General features: G+C 40.2%; 1 long non-coding RNA gene across 1 annotated transcript; it reads left to right on the top strand.

Annotated features, from left to right (window-relative positions):
• Positions 1-1,107: 1,107 nt before the first annotated feature.
• LOC116780965 lies at positions 1,108-12,473 on the top strand. The gene is made up of 3 exons (XR_004354717.1): positions 1,108-1,205; positions 2,458-2,546; positions 12,431-12,473. It is a non-coding gene; the product is annotated as an uncharacterized LOC116780965 (long non-coding RNA).
• Positions 12,474-22,592: the final 10,119 nt, after the last annotated feature.

Raw genomic sequence — 22,592 nt, 5'->3', positions numbered from 1 at the left:
CAGCAATGTGCCACCTAGAATCATCACTTCTGCCTTCACACAAAGAGAAAGAGCATTTGATCAGGCAAAGTGCATGTCATTCAGAACCAATATCTTTAAATAAAATCATGAGTAAGTTTAATTAGTGAGTAGCAATAAAGTAATTGAACAGCGATGAATATAGGAAAAGGCAGCACAAACTAAGAGTAACACAAGAAGGAGTTAAGAGAATAGATTCTCATGAAACACACTGCCATGTAAAATGTGAGTCAATATAATCAGTTCAGTAAACCTGAGAATATTAAAAACATTCTTCAGTTGCCAGTATGGAAACTAGCTCCCTCCTGTTTCAGTAGACCTGAAAAGAGAGAGAACTGCTGAAATGAGGAGAATTATACTCTGAGATAAGTCCATAAGACTTGTGCTCCCTGCCTCTGGAATGGTTAAACCATTTCAAAGCCCTGAGGCTACTGTACATCTCCACACTTAGACCAAATTCTCTACCTAGAATATGAAAACCAGAAAGGAATGTAGTGAGCTACTTACAATTACCTAGTCTGAAGCAATACAGTGTAAAAAGCAGAGATACAAAAAAGTAGCCAGGAAAGCAGCTGGTAAACATGAACCATTCTCCAAAACAAATTTAGGCCAGATATGAGAGCAGGGCTTTGTTGGTTTTCAGGAAGAATAATTTGCCCAGCAAGGCATATTTTATATCCTCAGGGTCCCTATACAAATAAAACTAGCAGATCTCTTAGAGGAATGCATGCAAAATTGTCCCAAAGTTATGTATTTATTATTATAAGGCTGAAAAAAAGAACCAAAGGAAATACTCTAAGAGGAACCATATGCTGAAGCATTATTCACCTTTTGTCCACAAAAACATGGTTTTAATGTGGGCACTCTGAAGGCTCACCTCAGCAAGCAGTAGCCTCTGTAGCTGCTGACCCAAGAAAGCTTTTAAGCATGGCAGTCATGGAGGCTTATATATGAAATTCAACAGTAAATTTAAAAACTACCCCACTATTGCCTGAGCTCTAACCTCTGTGGCCCAAATTCTCTTCTGAGTTAACAGAAAAAGCAATTCCCCTGTGTTCAGGAAAATACCTTTGGGTTTGTTCTACCCATAGGACTGAGACCAGCCACTTAGCTGCCACTGAGGATGAACACAGACTTTAATCATTGTTTGGGCAGGGACTGGAGAACCTTGCTGCACTGGACCTGAAGTGAGAGGCACCAGCGCAGAGCTGTGGTGACTGTTGATCTGATTGGTCCTACACACCACAGGAGTTGGTGTTTCTAGTGTATCCTGGGTATCACCAGGGACAGGTGGACATGTAGTGGCCTGAGAGGACACCTTCTTAAAGGAGGAAAAGCAAGCTAGCCCCATTTTCCCCCACAGTGAATTTCCTGCCCTCAGTGTCATACTGCAGGCTCTACTGCTGCCTCCAGGTGTGATCCAGCTACCAGCAGATCCGGCTGCTGTCAAGAAGAGCAAAGTTACTGTTGTAGTGCTTCTTTAAATGATAACAACCTTTAAAAGCTAAGCTAAGACACCAGGCTTGTGCAGCTCTTCAGCTTAGGATCACAGACACTTGTAAAATATTTATTGTCGTGACATTTTGGGGAAGACCTATTCTAATTTTAGCTTTATCTAGCAGGTTAAATCCTAGCAGTAGGATAGGAGATTTTCATTAGAAATACTGTCCAGAATAGTGAGGCATTACTAGAAGTGGAATTTTAAGAGGGGCTGAGATATTCAGCTCTTCTGCAAATACAGTTTCCAGTCCACTGTGGAAGTAGGAGGCTTTATCTGCTCTCTTCCTCCACTCACTCCGGCTGGCAACATGGTCCTGGCCTGGATACTAAGTAAATGTTATTTTGTAAGTTATATCTATGATCAATAATACAACTTGCAAAAACGTTAGGAACAGAGCAGTGTATGAAGGCTGTTGACTCAGGTGTGCCCCTGAGCATGTGTCCTCTCAGCCTTCCCTTCAGCCAGACGGTAATCTTGAATTCTCTTATTTACAAAAATGCTTTGTATTAATTGTTAAGTCATTATTAGATGTCTGTAGGGACCATTAAAGACCTGGGTGTTCTGCAGTGCGCAAGGACACACTGCAGAACATGACCTCAAGGCTCTCATGGTAATCTTAATTTCATATAGGACATCACTGAAACTGCTACTGCCATTGCCAGCAGGAGCAAACATTGAGTTTCTCATTGTCTTTACTACTCCTCAGAAGCCCTTCAGTTCCAGGAGGACAAAGCTTCTGTTTGTACAAGAAATATTGCAGTGCATCCACTTTTAATATGCAACATTACCTCTTGTGAATGAAATTGAATAATTTTGCATATAAAATGGCTATGTAAAATTAATTGTAAATAGTTTTAAAAGAAAATTCTGCCTATAATGTAGTTCATAAACCAGATTTTCACTCAGATGTTTTTAGTCTGTCATTGTTGCCCCTGCAGCTACTATTGTTGGATCTGAAATGTCAGAAAATAGGCTTTCTATCTGTCACCTAAAGGAACAGTTACTCCCAGCGCGAGGACAAGACAAAGTAAGTAAAGCTTCAAGGGCAGTGTTAGCGTATTTCTTTGAGTATTAAAAATCTTATTTAGAAATATTACTCAACAAAGTGAAAGACAAGACCAGTAAAAGCTTATTACTTATGTGCACACATGCATGCTCATACACAGAGACTACACTCAGACTAGTAACAAATAAAGAGAAAGAGTTGAAAACTGCAAGAATGGGTGTAGATTCAGTGGAGCTGTGTAAAACCACTGGAGAAGGCAATCCAAGTTGCAACAAGAATTTCAACTTTCTCCTTATATGGTGTCCAGTACTAACTCTTGTACTGCTCATTGTGCAGGCAGAAATTCCTACTGATATTTTGGTTTGTGTTATATGACTTAGGACAGTGTTGAATTCAACAAGGGTTTTTTTGCTAGCTACACCCAAGAGATGAAATGCTATCCAAAGTCAAAGGGTAAAATCCTGGCCCCACAAAAGTCAGTGGTAAAATTTCCTTTTCCAGGCACACTTATTCTGCAAGTTATAACCAGCTTTAACCCATTATACTGTCTTCTGAGAAACAAAGAACCTACATGCCTCTGACACCTCTTTTTGTGAGTCTTTCACTCCCTATGGGTTCCAGTAGGAACCTGGTAAGAGGGGTCCTGTTCTGAGAAGTGTGACACCCCCATCCCCTGCTGGCCTTGGGTCAGCAATTACATTTCAGCAACAAGCACACAGTTCAAACAGGAAGAGATATATAGCTCCCAGAAGGATGGCTTGACAGCAAAGAGCCAAAATAACCTCTGCAATTTTCAACTGTTTAAAGATGGTAGCAGTTTGGGTTTTATGCAGAGCCTGCGGAATAAGAAATCACATCATCCAGCCATCCTTGAAAAGATTAAATCCTTAAATTTAGCGGTATTTTGAAATATTTCGCATTGTTCAGACATGTAAGGTAAATTTTCTGTCTCTCAACACATAGCCATTTACACCCAGCCATTTCTACCTCAGGAGAGAAGTTTTGCGTGTGGTGTCTTCAGACAGAATTAAAACTATAGTCTTCAAGTGCAAATGCTTTCCTCAGAATGCTGCACTCTCAAGCTCCATCATTTACAATTTGTTGTATCTTCCTGCATAATCCCTACTTTTCTACCTTGTCCCCACAAAAAGGTCCCCATAAAAGAGGTGTTAAGGAAACTTTGCTGTCTGACAATCCAGGAGCCACTCTGGCAGTCACACTCAGACCATCAGAGCTGAGACCGAGGCCCTTTCACAGCTACACAACCCGCATTCACATAGTCAGAATAGGTTTCCTTATGGGCTCGACCCTAGGTTTCTCATAGCAGAGTCTCAGACGTCTTGATCCTTAAAATAATTTAATCATGGTGAAATAACAAGATAACAGCTCGAGCAGGGTGCCTCCAAGGAAGGACCCCAAACAAAGGAAACCATGGGCTTTTATACCTTCACATTCTGAGGGCTGGGGGTCATCAGGTCCTGCTGTGTCTCTGAGTGTCCAGTCACCAGGTCAGCCCACAAGTCCCTGTGCCCTTTTTTATGCAAAGGGCCCCTTGTCTGGGGCTCCCAGCACCCAGAGCTCAATCTGCAGCTGCACACCCAGCTACCGGCACTAAATGTCTTCCTCAGCAGAGTGGACCCCTTGCACTGATAAAGACAAGTCCCCAGCTTTCAAATACTCCGTCTTGGAAGACCAATAACAATTTTGGAACAGAGGACATGATAATATGCCCCTCATTCACAATCTAAATGACAATGTGCAGCATCAGCTTTTAAATGTCAAGGTCATTTGTGGTATTTCTATTTTGAGTAAAATGGCTCCTACTGTTTCCATGGTTTCACCTGAAATATGTACTGAGCCTCATTGTTAAGAACCTTGAAACCCAACCATTCTAATAAAAAATAGACATCCCCTAATGTAGGTAGTCAATTTGACTTTTAAATGTAAAGCAGTCTGTATTTACCCTGGATGGATTTATGGATCTCTGCACTGCATTTGTGAACAAAACCAGATGTTTGGATTATCCAATTTACCCTTCTTTTTGGCATATTGCATGATAATAGCTTTAATTATTTCTACAGCATAGATTTTTTTTCTGCAGTGGAAAGATTGGCTTTATTGTTTACTACACATAATGAAATATCAGCTTTATTAAAATAAACTATTGAGAAAACATAATAACTCAGTCATAATGAAAATGCAAAAGAAATACAATATGCTTTAGACAGAGATTTTAAAAGTTTAGCATTGCTTCAGATTGTATTCTGTATTTTCACATTCAACTGTGGAAATAGTAACAGTTATTAGAACTGCTAAATTTTCCAAGAAAAGATAGTAATTTTTCCATTATTGCTGTTACTTAATAACTATTAATCAGAAACAGAATGCTGGAAGGAGATTGAAGAATGACTCAGATGAATAAAGCGAGAAATAGTTTAATGAATTTTAAAACCTCAAAATGCAGAATTAAAACTGTGGATACTAAAAGACAGTAGATTTCCATATTAAGGCCTCCAGTGCTGTTTTTGTTGAGTTGCCATTTCAGAATGCTCATCTATGAAATATTGCTGGCATAAACACTATATTTTGTTACCAAAATGAGGTTACAGTGAAGTAGCTCCACTGATTTAGACAGGATTAGAGCAGACGCTGCATAGCAAGGAAGTCCATTGTCTCATTAAATGGACACCTTTATGTCCCAATTCTTAGCAGAATATGGACCCAGGTCATTATTTAAACTTGTCCTTCTTTCTCCGTTCTTTTCTTTCTTTCTTTTGAAACACATTTGTTGGTAGACTATCATCTGAAGCTGTCATCATTCACGTGACATCAGCCTGTGGTATTTTTCTCATTTACTAGTTACTCTTTTTACAGCTGTAGTAAACACAGAAAATGTAAGTACACAGAGGAAAAACGCCATTTTATCCCTGATAAGTTGTATTTTCATGTTGTGTAAAGGCTGTTCATTTTCCCCTTACCAGGCCAAGAAATTTTAAAGGCAGTGAATGGGATACAACTCACCTAACTGTAGTTGTCTAAAATGCAACCATCCATGCTGGGTTCATGGCCTAGGCTCTATATTAAGCAATACAGAGGGGATTCAGTGACTGACCTCTAGATATCTTTTGCTCTTTACTTTGTACACATACAATGAGTTAGTTACTCCATTGTGAAAATGCTTAGAACATCTGTACAATGACATGGCTCTGAACAGTTTTGCTTAGTGTCAACAGGATGTTATACAAAACCAAAATGTGTGAGACTAAAGACTTTGGTTACTAGTTTTGTATTATCTAGAGAGCTTACATATAGCTCTATATTCTTCAGTGTTATTTCTTCATATGTGCAATTTTAAAGTCTCTATGATTTTAGTTATTAGCAAGGGGGATGAAAAGAAAAAATTTGTACACCTTGTATATTTTCCTACTCTTATTTAGTTAGAAATTCTAAGGAAAATTATAAAAAAGTACACTAATTAGTGTCAGGCTTTCTTACATTCTCCATTCCTCCTATCCATCTCTATTGCATTCCTCATCCATCCTTCCAAAAACGTCTGTCCCATTGTTCTGCTAGCTATGCTTGAAGTCACCTAGTAGATGTGCAGAAGGACATCCAGCTCCTACAGTGTGTGGTCTCTGCATCACAAGGGAGAGGGTACAGACCACAGAAGGATGATTTGCTCCTACCAACCTCACTTTGGTATGAGGGCACAGCTTTGTACTCTCCTCATCTTGTTCAGCCAAACAAGCTGGCCTGAACCTAGCTTTCAGAGTAAAACTGAATTGCTCAAGCAGAGCTTGTGTCAGTTCATCAATTTCCCAGAAATCAGACTCTTCAAATTCCTTCACAGCTTTAATACCTGGGAGGTTAATGGCTGTAAAACACTGTCTACAGTGCTCTAAACAAACAGAATTGACTAAAGGCTGCCATATCCTAGCATATCCAAATAAAAGCATAGGATGTTACAACCAATTAAAACTATGAGAATAGTATGAATGTTTCACAGACTACCTTAGGCAAGATTACATTTGGGTCAGGGTGCTCGGAAATATTTTTTTTCCTTCTTTTTACTTTTTCTTCACTCTTCAATTGCAAAACCTCCTTCAGATCTGTCTTAAAGCTCAGGATATGCATGGCACATCAGTATTATCTTTGCTGGTTTTGCAAAAGGCCACACATGGGCTTCTTTTGATCAGAATTACTGGGAGAAAGAGAGAATTTCTACAGTCACTTGGCCTATCTTGCCTGCAAAATAAAATCTGTGTAGTCAAGAGTTTCGGGCAAGAATTTATAGGGAAAGCTTCAAAGCACTGTAGACACAGAAAAATTTAGAATACCTCTTAGCTAAGAGCCCCCTTACTCTTCCCTCAAAGACCATACGGTCGATGCTCTGCTGCCAATTCAGTGAGCAGTGAGGAAACACAGATTTTTAATCAGCTATGTTAAGCAATATTCTGTTGCTGATTTTAGCATTAAAGAATGTAAATATTTTGGAATAGATTTTTTATGAATGAGAATACTTTAAAAAAAAAAAGTTGATGCGTTTAAGTGTCTAAATCATAGAATCATAGAATGATTTGGATTGGAAGGGACCTTAAAGATCATCTAGCTCTAATACACAATGATTGTGGCTACATATAATCCAAGTATAGAAGTTTCTTCTCTAGTCACTGAAGATAAACTTCTTGACTTAGTTGCCAAGTATAGATAACAAGTGCCCTCAGAAATGTCACAGGATACATGAGAGTACTGCACGAAGGTGACAGATGTGCCACAAGTTACAGAGGAGACTCATGACTTTTCAAACGCCAACAGAACATCAGGCAGGATGCTCAAAGGGCATTAGACAAACTCAGTAGAGTTTGGAGCTCCTTGTGTAGACTTCTGTTTGAGGGTGACTTGAAGACCTCAGAGCAGTGTGTAGTCTGTCAGCTCCCTCAGTTAGGTTTCCATTACAGAATCACAGAATCATAGAATACGCCAAGTTGGAAGGAACCCCCAAGGATCATTGAGTCCAACTCCTCACCCTGCACAGGACCATCCTGAAGAGTCACACCACGTAGCTGAAAGTATCATCCAAATGATGGTACTCTCTTCCTGAACTTTGTCAGGCTTGGTGATGCGACCACTTCCCTGGGGAGCCTGATCCAGCACCCAACCACCCTCTGTGTAAAGAACCTTTTTCTAATATCCAACATAAACATGCCCTGACACAACTTCAAGCCATTCCCTTGGGTCCTGTCACTGGTCATCACAGAGAAGAGATCAGTGCCTGCCCCTCCTCTTCCTCTCAGGAGGAAGTTGTAGACTGCAATGAAGTTTGAGTGTAACAAAGTTTAAACACCTAGTTCCCATGTTGTTACCTACATCTAGGTACCTAAATTTTAATGTGACCTGATGCTGAGTCTCACCATGGATGTGCTGATAAGAACATAAAGATCTTGGGAATTGCAGATACATAAATAAAATGTGCTGGTCATCATGTAACATTGATGTTTTAGGGACCAGCAATTTCCGGAATAAAAAACTACCTAGAATAGGTTGATGGATAAGGTCCCTCTCCAGCAAAGTATTTCTCATTAAGTAAGCAACAAGTTTTGTCTTTATTCAATTAAACATTGCAAATTATTCTGGGAATTTAGTATGTGCTTAATAGGTCTTCTGATTCAGGACCAAAGCTCCATCTATATATATGCATCCTACATTAAATCTCGTGCTTGTGCACAAGGCTTTGCAACCCCTGCCTACAGTGCATTAACCTGAGTGGAAATGTGAAAAAAATTAAAGTCAAGTAAGTGGATTTATGAACACAACCATGAGATAACTAAGAAATCACATCATCAGCATGCTCAAGTACTCACAGTAGCTTCCAGTTTGCTGGGATACATCAGCTGGTAAAATTTTCTTTGTCTAAGCAACAGAGGGGTTTGCCTTTAGGTCCATGGCCTTAGTTCTGCAGTACACATGCAATTCAGGTACATGTCTTTGAGTAAGGAGTATTTGAAGTTGAATTCAGTTTTAAGAAGCCTGCAGACCACAGCTGATTGGCAAAAGAGATAGACAATATCTCTTACCAAGAGTTTTTTGGTGGGTTTTGGAGGCTATGAAATTGGCTTTTACAAAACAAAAAAAATTATGGGCATAAAGAAGCATTTGACTATTGGGTGCTTCTATAGCCAATGGGAACTTTGTAATAAAAATGTTAATTTATTCTTAGTTCACCCAGAATTTCACTACTGTGAACTTACATAAAACTCATATTTCTTCACTCCTAGGCTGAACTGAAAGATTAGAAAAATAAATGGTCATGTTCTCATGAAAAAAAAAAACAATTTCTGGTACAAAATATATGGCAAAAAAGAAAATATTAGTAATTTAACCTCATTTAAAAAAAAAACCAACACCCAAACAAACAAACAAAAAAACCAAACTAGTTTTATTGTCTAACCTAAGTATGGTTCCTTATCAAAGCTGGAAGGATCCTTTTCTCGAATAGGTTCTGTACACCTGTGTGTGGAGTTTTAGATCTGACTTACTTTTTCAGGATCTGTGTAATTAGATTAAATTTGGCTGAGGAGGAGGGGACGGGACACACAGGATGACACATGATGGGCACACATGCCACTGGCAAACTTCAAGTAGTGGTATTTTATTTTCCGTTAAAAAAATCCATTCCTCAGTAAAACATCTTAACAAAAATGTCATTCTTCCCAAATCAAAGGCGTGTCTGATTTTTAAACTTGCTTTTTAAACTAAAGCCAAGCTTAGCTTAATTTGGTTTCCACCAATATTTTTCTACACTCAACTGAACAATGTGTGCCAAATGCATTTTCATTTAATAAATTATTGTCCCGAACTTTGCTGATAATTCTACAGAAGTTACAAGAGGATGGTGATCTGCTCATCTTGTCAGTATGCTCCCCAGATGGCTTTTGTCCAAACCCTCATTAAGAAATAGTTTCTTTAATTCCCCTGTTATAGTGAAATATCAGGTTGTTTCTCAGATGTTATTATTATCCTAAGACATCGACTCCGCATGCATGAGAACAACCATCAATACAATGGTTCTGCACTTCATGACTGTGTTAAATCAGTAAAGCACTGTTAATACAACGTAGAAATGCTCTATCAGTTGATGTGCAAAAGCACAAGTGCACCTGATAGAGCTAGCAGGAACCAAACGCTGGTGCTATCCACTGAGGTTCAAATACCTAAGGGGATCTTGTTACTTGTGCTGTGTTGTCTACTCTATTTGATTAAATCCTGGTCCTGTAGCTGTGGCTCTGGCATTTTCAAGACAAATCCTTCATTAGTGTTAAAAAATTGGGCTAAACTGTCTGACAGTCTGATCCAAACTAATCCTACAGAAACATTAGTAAGCCCCAAAAGCAGTAGGAGATGCTGTTGCTATTAGTAGCTGATCTGTTTGAGGCAGGATGGACCAAGTATGAAGAAGAGGTTAAAAATAAGTTAAACAACCTGATGCTTGGCCACTCTGCTTTCTGTCCCTGTTATCTAACATGCTCACCTCAGAAGAAATCTCTGATTTAATTAGAAGTACCAATCTGGGATTCGTGCACTTACATAACAAATCACCTTGGGAAAGAATTTTAAAAGAGACCTTTTTACCAATAATACTTCCCCCAAATATTAATTATTCATGTTTATAATAATTACAGCATGGCACTGCACAACTAGCCAGCTCACAGTTTTGTCTACGATGAATTAAAATAGTCGCAGGCAATTTAAGGCCAGAACCTGACTGATGCTGATCAAACTGCAGAAATGTTATGTGTTTCCTCTAGCTTTCTTTATTCACTGCTATAATGGAATTTTTTCTGTTCTCCAAAATACATTTTTGCCATAGTATTTTTATTATTTTTCTCACCAGACAATCTAATCTACTGTCTAGCCAGAAAGTTGAAACTAGTTTAGCTTCTATTTTTAAGTCTCTGCATTTGAATGAGGTTTTGTTTGTTTGTTTGCTTGTTTGTTTTTAACTCACATCTGCCACTTTAAAAAAAAAAAAGCAAAGGCCATGGTTCACTTCATTTCAGTGGATTTATCTCAGATCCTGGCAGGTTAGCCTGACGTGTTTTTAGAGAACAGGTAGGACATTTGGGATTAAAGTTACTTCTTGTAACTGTGTCATTAGCATTGTAGCAGCATGCAGGCGCTGATCATGTTCTCTCTGTCTCCCTTCCACACCTCTAATCTCAGAGTTGACCCAATTTATATCACTAGCTTTACATGAGCCTGTGCATATTGAAATCCAGGAAAGGGGAGAGGGATGAGACTCCCTCAAAATAAACTCAGCTGGCAAAAAGATTAATCCATTTCTAAATGCATTTTTGCCTGTTGCTGAGTGTGCAGAGTTTCATCTGTTTAAGGATCATAGGCCTAAATCCAGATACTGACACTGCTTGGGAAGGTACAAGAAAGAAAAAGATTAATTGGTATTTCAAATGGATCTGTCACCAGCACAAATGATTTGGGAATCTTCTGAGAGAAAGGGAAGTAGGAAGACAGAATAATGAAGTTGGAGCCAACACCTCATAGCAACCATTGGCAGTAGTTGGTATAAGAAACTATTCTTTTCCATTCCAAGTACCACTCATCATCGGTAACTCTGGAAAACCTGATGTCCTCTTAAAAGCATTCCCAAAGTAGGTACAATCAGTCATCAGTGGCAGAAGTTTATGTAATCTCACATTTACAGTGAGGAAAACAATTTATGGAGGAGCAAACCATGAGACACAGAATCCCTCAGGCCTTTGTCAAAGGATTCCCAGAAAACAACTTAGCTGACACAAAAATTAACCACTTCATATGTGTACTCGTACCCCTCTGAGCATGACAAGTTTTACCCATTTGATGATCCCAAGTCTAACTCCAGATTCTTCTAAGCTTGAAAATACAGAACACCATTTATTCCTAACAAGAGCATTTTCTGCACATTAGAGGCTTCTGCAGAAGCATCAAATACACAGGACTAGGTTTAAAAACAGTGCTTTGAGAATTACATTCACTCATAATACTGGAAATATTAAGACATGCAAGATGTCTTATGCCAGACATGGGTGGATGAGATGTGTGGATGCCAGATGCGTGTATGAGACCTCTTTGCACATGGAGACCTCAATAAGTGGGGAACCATGACTGCGCAGGCAGAGCATCCATGGAGCTCAACTGGGCTTCTGGGGTTTCAGCTCACTCACACCTCTGACTCTGCGTCCCTCCTCTGACTGAAGGCAAGTCCCAAACATTCATAGCTCTAAACAGCAATTTGGGCACCATAATGTCATCCCCAGGAGCACACCTGGCTGTAGAACTTGAACACTTGCTTGATAAGCCAAGGTGAATCTTCCAAGCTTGTGGATGAGAGTAGGGAAATGTCCTTTCCTGGGGCCCCAGGAGTCAGGCAGTATCTGTGCCTGGAGCAAACACACTGTGCTTATTTGCTGATTTCTTACAGTGACAGGGCAGTACAGGTCATCGCACCAAAAATGCTGGGATTATTCTCATTTATTACCTAAAAATATCTAGCAGTAAAATCTTCTTAAAGGCATGATAGTCCAAAGCAGATGAATGACTTTTCCAACAGATGAGTCAGATAGACCCCCAACATAGGTATTTAAAACACTTTCCAGCACTTCTAAATCAGATCAAAACCATATTAAAATTAATATAGGGTTAGAGAAAATCGAGTAAGACCACAACTCTTATCAAAACTACCTATCCTGAGACTGTGGGAGGAATGGTCATGCCCTTGTCAGCCAGAAAAATGTAATGACTGTATTGCTGTCAAATCCTTCTCTACATGAAAAGTGTCAAGTTTATTTTTGTATCTGTTACTATTGCATGTCTGGTGTGTCATATTAAATATGTACAAAATTCCCTCTTAGGAGAAACTGTGATTAAAAAGAGGAAGAATAAAGTAAGATGAGCTTAGCTGTGACAAAATAAACAAGCAAAAAGAAGAAATGGAGTAGGAGACCAGGTAATAATCTCATTCAGATACTTTGTCATGTGTCCATAGCCAAAGGTTTTTTCAGACACTTCCTTCATATATAAATGTTAATATTCAATAAATATAAATATTATATGGTCTCTGAGGGGTAATAGAAGAGACATTCAGGACAGTACCATGATCAGTTCAGAAATCTATTCTACATTTAAGTGGATTTAGGGTTGAAAGCACTTGTCAATAATTCAAGGGTAAAATACATTAAGGAACTACTGTCCAAAGCTCAGGCAATATAAACTGGGAAACTGAGAATCAAGAAACTGATTATAAAACATCCAGCCATGCAATCATCAGGATTTTGTGGTTACTTGATAGTATTATGACACAGTAGAGTTAAGGCTAGCTGACACTCTCTGTTGTGCCTGCTTTGTCTACATGTATCTTGATCATTTTCAATGTAAAATAACATATATTTAGATGTAGTTATTTGCTGACCCTGGTGCCTCTACTAAGAGGCAATCAGCCAGCCCCTCCAGAAAAGCAGCACAGTGACTGTCAGAACACAAATAAGGTTATTCCCCTATCCATGCAAACATAAACAACGTACTTCAGTGAATTAGAGCAAGAAAGATTAAATTAAAAGACAACTCCTAGTCCCTGACAGCTGTGTCTCCTTTCCTGCACACAGTCGAGAACAGGATATCTTGTGCATTTGAAAATAGCCTAGAAGAAAGTGATCTGTGTGTAAAACCAAGGAAAACAGGCTGAAAGGGAGCTCAGGAGTCCTGCTTAACATATTGCTACATCCTAACCCCATGTAATGATGCTTTCACTAAGTCTGTGTCAAGGATAGCAGCAAAAAGGATTCAATATTTAAAAGGAAATTACTGTTTCTGTTTGATCTTCTTGCTAATGCTTTGCCGCCTTAGCTATGACTAGACCTGTGAAGTAATAAGTGTTCATTTAGGAAAAAAAATACCCTTTAAATATAAAGAAGTGAAGTTCCCTAAGGAAAGTGCTGAAACTACAGATGACACAATCTAATGTAATAAAACCTCTGTTACGGGCATTAGTCACCCATTCTGCATGTGTCCAGGCTGTTCAAAATGACAGAGAATGCCTCTGGCACACTTTGGCATTAGAAAAGAATTGTGATTCCACTTTTGACTTGTTTTCTTAGTCAGATGGTCTACATACCCTCAAACAAATCTGAACAGCTGAAAAAAAAAGGGAGAAATAATAAACAGCTTTTTGCTCTGTCCACTACCACTAACTGTGCATCTCAAATCAAAGCTAATTAATTCTCACAATTCATGTTTTCTTCCTGGAGAATGTGCTGCCAGATCAGATCAAAACAAAGAAACAAAAAATCTCCACCTGAAGTGCAGCCTCATTCAACCAATGCTGACACAGATTGTCCCTGCACAGTGCCACAACAGCTGTGTGCCTTATGAAGAGCACACGGCTGATGGCAAAACAGAAACAGGAGGGACACAAATTGAAAACCATCCACTCTCTTTAGTCTATGGTTGTATGGTTATCAGGATAAAAGTATTCTGGATGCTTCTCTCCCTGCCATCTTCACCCAGGAATTTTTAATGATTGCTCCAAAGCAGGTTCTTACAATAATGGATGCTCTTGATGCCTTCCAACCTCTTGCTGCTTGCTGAAGAGCCAGTCTCTGATGCCTGCCAAGGACAGGTTCCCTCTTAGCACTGGACAGCTGACCTTACCAGTCCCCAAGCCACCCTAGCAGCCTGACAAAAAGTGTTTTCACTTTGTCCCTCTCTCTGCCCCAGGGTAGATGGTAGGAAGTTTACAATAGGCCAGCTTGGCTGTAGACAGGCTGCTCCTGTCATGTTTGTTACAATACTTTGAGAACACTTTTATTGCTAGATGTTCTACGAACAGACTAAATCAAACTTGTTCTATTAAAGCACTGGGCTAAGGACTGGGCTGTAAAACTGGATGCTGAGTCATAAAGAGGTCAAGCAACCAAATGGATTATGAATTTCTAGCTAATATATTGGCTTCATCTCTGGCCCTTGACAACCCACAGTCATGGTAGTGAATGGATCCTTAGCCAGCATTTCCTTTATTTCATAATTTATTTTGTATTCCTCCTAACACAATGAGTTCAAAAAAGCACAAAGATAAATCTCGACAGTTCATGGTCCTTTGGGGACAGGAGAGCATCCTAGCTTCATTTGTGTCTTCTTCTGTCCTTGCTCTTCTGCTCAGGGAGTTTGTTGTGTGTTAATAGGAATGGAAATGGAGCAATTTTTTCCTCCTAGATCAGGCAATCTGAGTAATGCTTAACCTCTAATCTAAGTGCTGGGAAAGGATTCTTGATACTTCATTGTGCCTCTTAAACTAGTTCATTAGCCAGAGTTCTTTATTTTCTTATAGAACATCAGAAAACATATAGGGTTTTCCTAAGCCTTACCCACTGGGCTTTCCCATCCCAATGGCATTCAGCTCTGAGTCTCAGAAAATCAATAAGCAGATAGCAGAAACCATGTCCACTGTAAAACATCTTGAAGAAAAAGGAGAGTTGAACCACTTGTATGAGTAAATAGGCTGGAATCAAAGGTGTGGTTGTAGCCCCTTCCATTACAACTATGTAGCATGGTATGTGCAAAGTTCTTGGTAGACTACCACAGCTGAGCACCTCCACAATCACTGCTGAGGCTTAATCCTGGCCTATCGGTATGTATGTTACTTGTATTGACAGTATTAACATAAAACCCTTCCACCTAAGGCTGACCAACACTTTCTGTTACGAGCCCCATGTGCAAGCCTGTATAAATTTACACAAAGAGCATATGAAAAATATTTGCATGGGATTTTCCATTTAATTCAGAACAAAACAAATAAACTAATAAAAAATTACCATGTCATTGGCAATAAAAAATCATGATGCAGGAAAACGTTTGAAAAGTGAGTGTATGGAACTAGATGTAAGTTACCTAAAGGATGAACTTGGATGGTTGGCTTTGAAGATCAGTTCATTCAATTCAAAGAATGGTATTGTTGCTTTAGAAAATATTCAGCAAAACATGCCTACCAATTTAATCTCCCAAAGGAGACAGATTGATTAACATTACAGGCAGGAAGTCAAGAGAATGTAGTAAGGCTTTGCTTCTGAGCACCTATCACAGCTGCAGTCACAGTGCAGAGTAGCCTGAGGCTGCTCCTCCTCCCCAAAACAGAGGTTCAGGAACTAGGCAGGAACAGCAGAATTTGGGCTGAGTCTGACTGCTGGTCCTCAGGTACCCATGCCCAGGGTGGGGGTACCAGGAATGACAACATGATTGAGAGACACAGCAGTACACCATGCTCACAGCAGTGACAATCTCCCCATTAAATCTGGTGATTAAAAATAGTATTTGTATTGATTGCAGGTAATGATCAAAGTTACCCTTCAAAAATATTCCTTAGTTTGACTGTCTGGTGGTACAAACTTGACTGAGATTATAGGAGCTCTGTCAATCAATTAAGCTATAAATCTAGCCTTTCGTCTACCAGTAACCCAAATATTGAGTAAACAGAGAAACTCTATTAATGCAGTGTCACAACATTCAGAAATGCAGAGAAACACCTGAGTCCAATTGCAGCCAGTTTTGTCCTCTGTAACTTCTCTAACATGTTCTGCTCTTCAGTTCTGCCGCACATAATTTTGAAAGTTTACCCTATGCCCTTAGCTCTTACTGCACTGTTTAATCCCACAGCTTCATCTCCAGGAACAAGGAAAAGTAGTTTAAAAGAGACCCCCATTTAATGTAACCATTAAGGGTATTAGTCATACATTGTTTAATGGGCAGTGCATTTCACCAATGCCACAGAGATGCTGATAGAAACACAACAGGGTTGATGCTATAAGATGCTCTCATTTCCAAGAACATCATTTGAGATAAACTGTTCCAACAGCAGCCAGAAAATGTTTAGTAGCTGTGAATACTCTTTATGCTTGTCTGAAGGTACGTTTTAAGAGCTCACAAGACTGATTCAGTGAGTGATACCCTCAGGGATGATGCCTTCCAGAAGACATTCACTTCAGCTGTGATAATAAAGGACACAAATAAACCAGTGACTGCATAACCCTGAACCTGCACTAAAGACACAAAGCAACCAAGCAGAAAAGAATCCACTGCTGAAAATAAAACAAACATAAAAGTGAGAAGTTCCAAATTGGGAATTTTCTCTGTAACTGCATATACTGATAATAGATCCAAAGTCCACAGGCCAGAAGCTGCACAGGTAAGGTTCTGCAGCTCTGAGATGGGTTTGCCTGATCAGGTTTGATTGATTAACTGTGCCCTCTTTTCTGTATGTGATTAAGCTCTCAGAAATGGGATTTACGTGGTCATGAGACCTCATGCACTGCGAGGCCCATGTCTGCCTCCCTTCCTTACTCTTTTCCATCCCTACTCTGGCAGTTCCTCACTTAGTTTTCCCCATGCAGACTCCAGTTTCATGTCCGCAGATACTCAGACAGAGTGCCAGTCTCTAGCAAACCCTGAGCCTGGGGCCCACAGATGCATTTGTGGGGGACATGGGGACTTTTTCTGCACTGTGCCCAACTTTATGCCCTATTCTCTGTGGTCAGATAACGCAAGCCTCCACTATGAGAAAGCAACTGGTTTGCATTTTTAACTCTTTGCTAATATAGGAATCTACCACCTATATACCAGTGAAAGTGGTTTCTCAGATCTCTGAGCAGAATTAGTCCCAACGTTTATCCCAGGTCATGTAGCAGCCTTTTGTGGTGCTCTGTCATGTTTCATCAACCACATAACACAGGTTGTCTAACTATAATGGATAAAGCAGGCTGAAATGTGGCATATTAGTAGATCTGCTATGAGTCCAAAATTCATAGGTCTGTTCTGCGTGATGTGATGCTGCCTAGAGTGCTCAAACCAGATCTGGCATCAGATGTCATCTAGATCCATAGCAACACTTTTTACCTATGCTTTTCTATCCTAGTCCTCAGACAAAAAATAGTACCCAAAATCCTTCCCAAGTAATGCACGAGGAGCAAAGAGATTTAGGAAGTGTTTGTTCAAGTTTGGGGAGGCCAGCATGGTACAACAGTAACAGAGTTAATGCTCCTAGCACAGACTCCTTAAGGATCACCTGTATAAATAAGATAGTAAAGGATCTGGGCCTTTGGGCCAGCTCCAGCATCACCAGCTCCAACAGAAAGATCCTACTCATCTCAATGGATTCTAAATTAAGCCCTCAGGCCCTGAAAGGCAGCTGCTCAGAGAATTATGCTAGATCATGGCTAGAGACCAGGCATTGCAGTCCCAGGGATTAATGAATATTTTATGATTCAGTTATTAAAAAACATGTGTATCAAACATCTATCTGGTGGGGTATCCATAACCCTGGCTGCTCCTGGGGAACTGAGGGAGGATATTAGCAGAAGAGCTATTTCAGGATTGCAGGAGTCTGCCTTCAATAAGCCAATACTTTTGTGCAGTGAGGGACTTTGCTGGATATTCTTGTAGCTGTAGGTGTGGGGCTGACTCACGCTCTGCTGCAGCAAATAGCCATAACAGATTATTCAGGGGCGAGCTGCCCCGTGCATATCTCCAGCCTCCTGGGGACAGATCAGGGCAGGGTCAGGGCAGACACCTGAGAACAACCACCTCCTCCCAGGCTTGTATGCACACGGGGTTGAGGTCTTCTGGGTGTGAAGCAAAAGGGAAAAGCTTCTGGAAAGAGAATGGCTGCAGGAAGCTGCCTGGTGAGGGCAGGTTTCTACAGGCATCTCAGGGTACAGCTGTGATTTCAGCACTCAGTTCATCCAAACAGAAGCAAGCTGTTTCCAACACAACCTTAGAGGTATTGCCATTAAAGAGCAGCTGGATAACAATCTACTTTGAAATTAGCATCAACAAGAGCAGTTTCATAGCATTTCTTCAAAACAATAGGTAAACAAACCAAATCACTGTTAATTATTTTTTAATGATTGTTGAAGCCTGCTACGACATAGAATGCCAATCAGTTTGCTGCTTCTCAGACTCTTGACAAGAATAGCAATGTCTCCTTGATTAATTCTAGTCCTATCCTAGCTGATCCAAGATGGATAGCAAAGAATATGTGTGATAAAGTCTGTAATGGGAAAAAAAAAAAAAAAGAAAAAAAAAGCTTGTACAGTCTTTAATTACAACAGCTGGTCAATTTTTACAGTTTTAGTCTTTATGCCTCTTATATCAATGTTTTCTAAGGCAATGAAAGGTTTCACATGTAGATGGATCCAGTCAAAGATAAGTCCTGAAAGTACACCAGAGCAGTAAAGTGCCTTTGATTTATTTCTTTCCCCATCTGACTCACTGAAAATAGAAAGTTTTGGGATAAATCTCACAAGAACAACTAAAACTCCACCTTGAGTTGGTCTGTAGGAAAGCCCCATGTTCCTGATAAAAGTGATTTAGATTGTAATCCACTGATCTGCAATGTTCACTAAACCAGAAGTACCAGTGCCAGTGCCAAACAGACTAATATCTGGTAACATTTGTCTGACTTCTGACTTCCTCTTCTGCTCAGGAACTGTTACTGCAACCACTGATACTTTGGAAATTGTGACTAGAAGGAGTGGGTCAGACTGAGGGCAACACACCAACAGAAGCAGGCATTGTTTGCTTCTAGTGCTACGAGAGAGAGGAATCTGGCACAGTATCTTTATTATAAATAGTATTAATGCTATGCACTCTGGTTCAAATGTATCACTAGAGCACTGCAGTCATCCTTATAATGGTGTTGTATTGTCTGCCTGAAAGGCAAAGGGCAGAGAAAGCAAATGGGGTCAGATTCTACTCCCAAGTGCTCTACTTTGCAACCTGTTTTGGTTCATTACATTTATTCAGTCCCACTCCTCTGAGGACTGCATGCTTTTATCAACAAAAGAAAGTGTTCAAAGAAGCCTTGCAGTGCCATTGCACCTGGTGGTCCTGTTCCGCTCCCATGTCACAAGGCAAAAAGACCTGAAACAGAAGCCACGGCACTGAGCTCTCTCTATACACCAGTGTGCATGTGCAAGGGAAAAAGAAAATATGCTTCCTGTGCACTTGTCGAACAAGCCAGTCCCACACTGCCACCAGCCTCCAAGCTACCTTTAGACAAGGTTCCCCCCTGGATGTGGTGCCCAGCATGGCTACAGACTCCTGGGATGGTGGTCCTCTGCCACCCCAGCACAGAGAGAGCTGAGAGCCTCTCCAAAAGTCACTCAACACGTAAGAGGCCTGTCCTACCTCAGCAAAGGCAAACAAACCTAAGTCAGGATTCTGTTATCTCCAGATGAGGGAAAGCTCTGGGTGCCCAAGGTTTCACACCCGCTGAACCAAGGTGAGAAGTGATAACAGCCTGTGGTTGCAGGGTGCTGTGTCTCAGTAACTAAACCTCTGGATACAAATAGACTCAGTGTTCAACTTAATTAAACTGTGTTTTAAAGGTCAGGCACGATAGTTGCTATGTGTAACTCCTGGATGTCAAAGCTCATCCTCTAGAAATCAATCCCTTAATGACCTCCCTCAGCACCGGTTACTGCCCTCACGCAAGTTCCCCGGCTGTTCCGGCTGGCTGAGACAGATAGCTCATCCATCTGGACACCATCTGCCTCGCAGGAGTACCGAGTCATGCTAGTGAGGGCTGAAGCAACCCGACCCCGTACAAGCTGTGATGTGAAGAGCACACACAGGGAAAGAAAATCCGTCTGCAATCCCTGCAAGGACACCACAGACTTTGTCCTAAATCTCTACTGCAACAGGTGGTTACACTGACCCAGCACACCCATAGAGCCTTGCCCCCTGTTTTGCATTTTTGTGTGGTTCACTGTGTGCAACTCTTCTGGATGACAGCCTAGTGTCTGCCTCACAGCTGACAGACAGAAAGGAGATTTGTTTATTTGTCAGGTGAAAAAAGTAACAGTGATTCTCTCTTGAAGTCTCTAAAGAGTTCAAGAGGTAGTGTGTGCTCTTAATTATAGCCTCCAAACTATACCTGAGAAGCAGAGAGCAACATTATACATGTCCATATATGTATACATATACATATGCACATGCAGATACATATACATATACTTGTAAGTCACTCTTGAAGTGACTCCTAAAGTAACTCAAGGGCCTTTCTGAAGACAAAAAAACCCCCAAAACAAATAAACAAAAAAAAACCCTCCAAGCAAACAAACAAAGCAAAACGAACAACAAAAACAAAGCCCCCCAAAGAAGTGTAAGCTAACATGGCAACATTGTACATTTTACTCACTGTATCTTGCATTTCACTGTGCATCTGATGTGCAAGAGCCATGTAGAAAGGATTTCCAGAAACACATCTCTCTCTCAACTGGCATTTCGCATCTCAGTGCTGTGATGCCTCTCACCATGTCACACACAGGTAGGGAACTTTGACCACCGTGCATAACACAAATCTCAACCTGACCCAGTGAGGTGAAGAGAAGGAAATCAGAAATGAACACATATGGGAAGTCTGGATATTTTCAGCTGGTTGTTAAGGAAAATGAAATGTTTTCAAAGGATATTTTTAAAGCTCGTTTTTGTTAAAAATAAAAACCTCTGTGATCTTTTAAAGGGCAGTGTTGTGTGGTAGACATAACTGGTCAATAACTGCAATGGCAAAACAGAGTCCTTGTAAACGCTATGAATCATTTAAATCAACATTAAAAAATAGCATTATAGCAACACTTCCTACTTCTGGAAATATTAATGAGGAAGAAACTTAAAGTGCAGTTAACTGTCTGCTGGATTGTAGACAGGGACCTGGTTGTCCTGGACCAGGAATTGATGAATCTTTTGCCAGTATTTTCTGCAACCTTTGCAATCCCTGCAAGAAGGGTCTGTGCCCCATAGTCAGTCCCTGACTTTGACAGACAACCTAAAGAGGATCCAACTCACCTAATTCAATCCATCTATAAGTCAAGGTTGCAGCCTAAGCTGGCTTTGTGAACTTCTTTATAAGGCAGTGGAAAGAAATAGGCATTTGGGGAAGGCAGTTCATCTTACTTTAGGCACTCAGTTTAAGATAGTTTAAGATTACACATCCTGTGGAGATGTTTATCTGCTTCTGATTGTAGGATCTAAATGCTCCTACTGACTTTAAGGGGAGAGATGAACTAGTTAAGACGAGAACCTTCCCTTCATAACCTTGCAAAATGGAAGGAATCACAGGAACCACAGGCACAAATGGACGCAGCAGCAGTGCTCAGCTGGACAAGTCATACCTCAGTACCTTCTGCCTTGCTCTGGTTTCTCCTGCCAGCCCTGCGGTAAGCCCAAAAACTGAGCCACCGGTAGCGTTATTCCATGATGCCTACAGAGCTTTCTCTCCTGTCTTCTTGGCTGACCTCTGAGCTTTGTATCAGGGCAATTGTTTTGACAGTCCCTCACTGAAATACAGTGCCTTGCACAAGGAGCACTGAGAAGACAGCTGATTTACTGGTTCCCTTGCCTAAGTCAAAATTTAAATTATTGTTTTGATGTTAGAAAAGTGTTGGTGTCTTTTTCTTAGTGAACTGACTTTCTTAGAATTTGGATCTTACATGTGAAAAAATATTCAATATCAAAAAAGTGAGTGCTGACTTCTCATCTTCAACTGCCTCTAAGTCATTTTCACTTATGGGTTCCCCATGAAAGTAAACAGCACAGCTTTTATGTCTTCAGACTTCCCTAGACAACACCTGTCTTCATAACCTCTGAGATCACTACCTGGCCAAAATCATGATGGGATTCAAAAGCTGCTAGGGAGAACATGAGGGAAGCATGAATACACGCACAAACATATGATTACATCATTAATAAAGTTTTGCTTGATTAATTGTAGGACAGGGTGAAAGTTAATTTCAGGAGATCTAAATGAAATTCTGTCTCAACAGAAAAGAATCTGAAATGTTGTTCTGTAAACATGCAATTCTTTTTTTTATGAGACCTTTGCTTGATGGTCTTAAAAATGTAAATAATCTAACATGATTTTATGAGTTCAAATATACATTTTTCAGAATGAAAGGAAAGGGAAATATCCGAGCAGTTTTCCTCCAGTTCTAGCTTATATCCTAGTTTTTCATCTGAATTTCAGATTGA

This window comes from Chiroxiphia lanceolata, chromosome 1, assembly GCF_009829145.1.
Source record: "Chiroxiphia lanceolata isolate bChiLan1 chromosome 1, bChiLan1.pri, whole genome shotgun sequence".
NCBI lineage: Eukaryota > Metazoa > Chordata > Aves > Passeriformes > Pipridae > Chiroxiphia > Chiroxiphia lanceolata.
Note: the sequence above shows the minus strand (reverse complement) of the source record. Positions and strands in the feature narration are given on the sequence as shown.